The sequence below is a fragment of the Harpia harpyja genome, chromosome 11 (genome assembly GCF_026419915.1).
Source record: "Harpia harpyja isolate bHarHar1 chromosome 11, bHarHar1 primary haplotype, whole genome shotgun sequence".
NCBI classification, from domain to species: domain Eukaryota; kingdom Metazoa; phylum Chordata; class Aves; order Accipitriformes; family Accipitridae; genus Harpia; species Harpia harpyja.
In genome coordinates this window covers 35,369,407-35,375,461 of record NC_068950.1, presented here as the reverse complement: position 1 = coordinate 35,375,461, position 6,055 = coordinate 35,369,407, and the positions used below count along the sequence as shown (strand labels likewise).

The 6,055-nt window shown below is 38.6% G+C and overlaps 1 protein-coding gene across 1 annotated transcript in view; it reads right to left on the bottom strand.

The window, feature by feature from the left end:
* MAST2 (microtubule associated serine/threonine kinase 2) overlaps nucleotides 1–6,055 on the bottom strand; it is a 199,668-nt gene that overhangs the window by 71,411 nt on the left and 122,202 nt on the right.

Sequence of the window (6,055 nt, the reverse complement as noted above, 5' to 3'; positions counted from 1 at the left end):
TTCAGCTAGGGAGGAATCTCTCAGTATTTAGGTCAGTATTTCCTCACTTTCTCAATCTCGGTAGTGACCCTGCAAAGAAACAAACATACAGGGCCGAAAGGGACTTTGTCAGCAACAAGTGTTTTAATACACTAGAAGCAATATAAAAACTGTATCTCGTGCTGCACAGGCCACTAGAGATAGCTGACAACACATTCCTGATTTACAAAACATGTGCAACACATGCTTTACGAATCACACAAAAAGCAGAAAACTGTAAAATACCCCAGAGTGCTTCAGATATTCTTACCAATATCCAACCTAGCAAATAAATCTGTTACAATTATTGGCTATTACTGTAATAAACCAAAGCATATTCCTTAGGGCAGAGTTAAAATTATGAAGCAAAGTGTTAGCACAATTCAGCAGATGAGCAGGATTACTAATAGAACTTAAAACCTGAGATTCAAGAATCTTTGCGAACACATGCGGCAATATCGATAGAAAACTGCAAAGCAAGTTTCAGACAAGCCCTCTGCCGAAGCAACTCCACTCACTGCCGTGACTTTGTTCCAGCAAAGAAAGCGACGCTTCTGTATGAGGCTGCTCAGATTTATTTTTTTCCCCACTGGAGTTTCAGAACTTCGCCAAATGAAAAGAATGATGTGTTCCTCCATTTACTTCCCAGCCTGTGCTTGCTAGTAGCAAACATTTAGCTTTAAAGATGATAGAAGTAATTGTAATGGGAAAGAGGAACATTTTTAAATCATGGGAGCTATGAACAAGAGCAACTAGATATTTAAATCTCTTTCTGATTACCACTTTTCCTGTTGTTTAAACAGCATTAACAGTCCAAGTTCACAGCAAAATCTCACAACCAACCAAGTATTAAAGCTATGTACGTTTATCCATTGTACCTCTAATTTGCTTTCTAGATGGCAGAAACATTTCTGCTTATTTCAGCAGTTCTTAAAACAGGTAACTAAAATATTGGTCTTGGTAGGGGTTGTGAGAATAGACAGGAGCGGGGAAGGCTGAGCAGAGGCTGAACAACGAGCTCACTGGCCCAGCTCTGGAGGTGTCCTGTGAAGCTCCATGTCGGGTTACTGCAGGCGCATGCAAAGCCTGTTTGCTTGCAGAGCTCCGAATGCTGACGTCCGCCTCGGTCCTTCCTGCACCGGCTGATCTTCTGGAGCTGCCCAACAATAAACACGCTCAGACTGCCAAGAACTACAATTTAATGCAAAACTATTTTGCTGCCACAGGATACAGTGCATCTGACTATTATTATTTGTAAGCTTTTTAATTGCTGTTCTATAGGAAACTAGAGAACTCGATGCAGAAAAAAATACAACTGAACTGCCAACTATAATAAACAGTAATAAAGTTGAAGCACCATTAACTGCTATTCAGGCTCTTTAGTGTACTTAAAGCATTCCTCAAAATTATCCAACTGATTCCATACAATCTCCATTTACAGTCATGTATTATTCAACAACAGTCCATCCAAAAACTGATTGCCATTGTGTACATCATATGGAAAAACTAACAGTCTGATTTTAAGAAGCTTAAAATCTGTTCATGGATTTTTTTTTTTAATGTTTTCAGTTACTCTATTCCAGTAACTCTTGAAAAAAACAGAATACTTAATTCTAACATTAATACCAGATAATCATTATGTTTATATTACTAGAAAATCTATCTCATAACACAGAAGTCCTGAGTATTCTAATATAATATATATTACTATGCAAGAAATAAAAAATTCCTGGGTTTGTAATGTAAGAATTTAAGAACTTGCTCAATATAAAACACTAGTGCAATGAGAAAACAGACCTCTATCCTCTATGGTCATATCCCTTTGCTAAAGAGAGTTCCTAAAATATACTTTACCACAGCGATGTCTGGAGCTGGCTATGGAAACTTGGTATATTTAAATCACAGCATAACAGGGAACATGAACTGTCCCAAACTCAGAGCTTTTTAACTGCTTGCCCACGTTTGCCAAACTGAACCAAGCTTTACAAACCCATTTTCTCTGCCTGTATTTGCAAAGATAAGGAACCAAAAGAGAAAGGGTTAAGTGGCTAGAGAACAAGCACAGCTGAGACCCCTTAAAATAGGTCAGATTTACACAAGTGTACCCAGAGGAGGGAATAGCTTGGAGTGAAAGCCTAGCCCCAAGTTAGGAATAAAACATTATTCTCTTTACGCCCTCAAAATTGAATAACTTTCCATTTCCCTGAATCTCTAATCTGGGAAGGGGGAACACCATTTAGGCCTGTTTAGCCACTTCTATGAACCATGTGTGTTGGCAATAAGGCAAAGCTTAAACACAGAGGCTAAAACCAGAATTTCTAATTTCTTGAATTCATGTTATATGATGAGAAAAATATACAGACAAATACAATCATACTCTCTACTGGTTGAAGAGAGCTCTCTGGATATATACACAAAACTTTTAATAGATCTTGGAATCCCAGAGAAACTACAGAACAAGAGTGATGAAATTCTGGTAGTCACAAAAATACAAAAAAAGGGGGGAGGGGAAGAGGTAACATGAAGCCTTCAGTTGGGTGACCTGCCCCAAGAAGTCACTACAACAGCATTTGAGTACCTCCTAAAGAAGAAGAGCTAAATATGAAAAAAGCACAGCTGGCTTTAACCAGGGCTTTGTGCCAAAGAAATTCAAACTAGTCAACTTAAATGTTGGCAGTAACAGTTCAAATGAAGAAAAAATTATTTCCTAGAAGATGCACTTTAGCCAGACAGACGGTACTGGGCTCAATACTGAGCTACAAGGCCAATGATGATGACAGACCATATTATTAATCCTTTAAATTGCATTAATTATTGCTTGTTACTGTTCACAAATTCTCCAAACAATACTATATGTTTCCTTGCCCTAAGAATAATTCAATCTACATAAGACAACCGGAGTAGAAGGAGAAAGTAGAAAGGGAAAAGGTTACCTATATATCTCTGAGTATTTTAACTAGAAAAAATAAAGTTCTTAACCAGTCCAGTGAGATTCCAAGCATTATTATTTGTTTATAAGCCAAAGTTTTGCTATTTTCATTAAATGCAAGGCGAGCCTTACCCTGACCCTCCTTTCCTCTCACAATTTGGTATGGGTCTTGTTAACCTTTTTTTCTCAGATCCCACTTCATAATTTCAGAGAACAAATACCCTCCAGGTCTTCCAGTTTAGGCAAAACACAATTTTAATAGCGCAGAGTTTCTGCACTGCCCGAAGCTGCAGGGTCGAGCTCCAGCCAGCGGAGTGCTTTGGAGGGCTGTCAACACACCAATACCCCTGCTGCCACCCCCTGCCCTCCCGTGCCACCAAGGTCCCACACCCACGCTGCCAAACCCACGTCTAGAAACCCACGAGAGCACGAGAGCAACTGGACTTAACTCAGAACACACACAGCAAAATGGAGAGTTTATATAGGAATATTTGAAACAATGCCTTTGCCATTACTATGGATATAGAGCTTTTACTATTTCTAGACTTAACTGCTCTGCCTGCAGTAAAAATAACATTTGTTGCATGTACTGAAGCGTTCCCAGTGCATTCTTGAAACTGAACACTGCAGGACATCGGACGTGGGTCTGGTAACTGGACACTGGTTTTGGACCCACTGATATGCGCCCTGGAGCCAGCACCCTTGGCCAGAAATATTTATGAGAACATTTGGTAGCGTACCTGCGAGCTGCTCGCAGCCTGGGTGCTCTTCAACTACACCCTAACAAACCTTCTCCTATGCACCAACAGACAATTCCATGTCGAGCCTCTAAAATGAGCACCATTAGTACCCCTTGTTTCATATGCATTTTCAGTCTGAAAAAGAAATCAATGTTTCAGTTTCAGCATGAATCAATATTTGATTCTTTATTTTAGCAGTTTACTCAGGGGACATCTCTAACTTACTGAGCAAAACTGATTAACGTCCATGAGGCATTCATGTAATGAAAGCAAGGGCCACAGAAAAACAATTTAAAAATAAATAACCAGCCACCAATATCAGGTAATTTTATAGCGTTGCTGGTTATTAGGAATGAATAATGATAAGGAAGTTGCTCAAAATCTATCTGAATTTATAGGCCTTGAAAAATTTCTCGTAGTTGAAGCTGCTGAATATGCAAGTAAACAAGATTAGCACTGATTGCACGAGTCTTCCCATAGACTTTGACAGAAATCCACTTGAAGTAAAAAGATGTACAGAAAATTATAGCTTAAATCACATTTTGGTTAGTAATCATTAATGCATTTTATTCATATCAGTGATCTTTAATTATAGAGGTTTAGTTTTATAAACCACTTCAGGTTGTCAGAGTGCCAGATTAACTCTTGCATTAACTAATAACTCCTTTCAAAATAACATTTCAGAAGCCCAACATCAGACTTGTTCCAGATTTGATATTTAATTCAGTAAGCCCAAATCCCTATGAAACGGGATCCAAAATTCAGAGCAATCGTACCTACAAAAGCTACCTGTGGTTACATATTTTCCTAAAATGTACTATCACCTAACCAAACTTCGCTAGATTCTCCTCTGATGTTACAGGAGTTTGGTTTCAGTTGATTTGCTTTACAAAAACTTCTTTATGAGAAACAGACATTTTGGAAGTGAAAATAAGTATTTAAAATTTTTATTCACAATGGCAGAAAATTTACAAAATCCAAAATCTGCATGTCAATGAATGCAGCAGCTGCGCAGCAATGTTAACTAGATGTGGAAGTTATTGTCTTAATTATAGTAATTCAAAGATGGAAGCAATTTTGTAAGCTTTAGCACTACCAACAACAGGGATAATTAGTTCTCTAAAATAGATAAGAATAAGAAAGCATCTGGTTCAACTGATTTTTTTTTTTCACGTTCAAGAACAGTTTAAAAGTTATTCATCCTAGAATAACTGGGAAAAAAAAGTGTTATTATTCATGGTGTAGGTTTAGTGGTTTGCACATTCCTACAACAAACACTCCTCCTTTTCTCTTAAGGAAATAGAGTTACGCTCACTTAAGACTTAAAGGATGGAAGCACAAGTCCAAAAAGCAACTTCTTAAAGATCGCAGACAGATTGTCCATTACCACAGACACAGAACTATCCTCTTCCCGGTGTCACCCAGGAAAACAGCATATATTTCCTGTCATTAAGTCCTAGAAGCATCCTTAATTTCGATCCCTTCCTGGTTACCTTGTCCAGACTAAACAACTAAGGATTCTTTCTCCAGTGCATCTCTCGACAGTCTTTCCCTGCCATCCATTCCTTTATAAGTTCAAACCCCAGCTCCCATGACCTTGAGACTGGGTTGCAGTATTGCTGCTTCCCCCATCTTATCGAAGAATTTCAAATAGGATTGAACTCTGGAACCTAAAGGAATTTAGCCTTAAAGAAAAATAACAATGAAAACCAACTGCATGAGTGCAGGATCCTCTTCCACAAGAAGATTTGCATGACTTCCATGGACTAGTTACTACAACCATGATGGCTACAACCACAGAAACAGTTGCAAGTTGTTCAACAAGCCAGGCTCTTCTCAAATTTGTGTTGTTCCTTATTTTGAAGCTCATGGGAGGAAATAAACTGGACAAGTAAGTTTTTTTTCAAAACTAGACACTGCTCCAAGTTTTCCGGCTTGCTGTAGGTGGCAGTTGTACCAGGCTGCTGCAGACTCACTCTGTGTTAATGGGTGTTTGTTCCACGTGGGATGAAAAGCTTCAACCCCCTCCCTCCTTTTTTTTTTTAATGCCTATTTCATATTAATCCAGATATGTGCAATATATGAGCTGCTTCAGAGGAAGAAATTTTGCACAGTCATCTATGAGGTACAAGAAAGTCTTCTTGGAAAGTGAAAAAGTCTTCACTTTGCCATGAAACAAGAGAAAAGTCCTGCCGGTATGGTTGAAGCCTTTCCCTTCTGTATTAAAAGTAAGATGTTAAGGGGTGTTCCCATGCTTCATGCTGGTACCAGTAAATTAGAGTCCCTGTGCAGATGACTGTGGAAAGATGTGAATTCTGTGAGACAAGGAGCATGGAGATAAAAGATGTAGTCAGCTTGTGAAGTATGG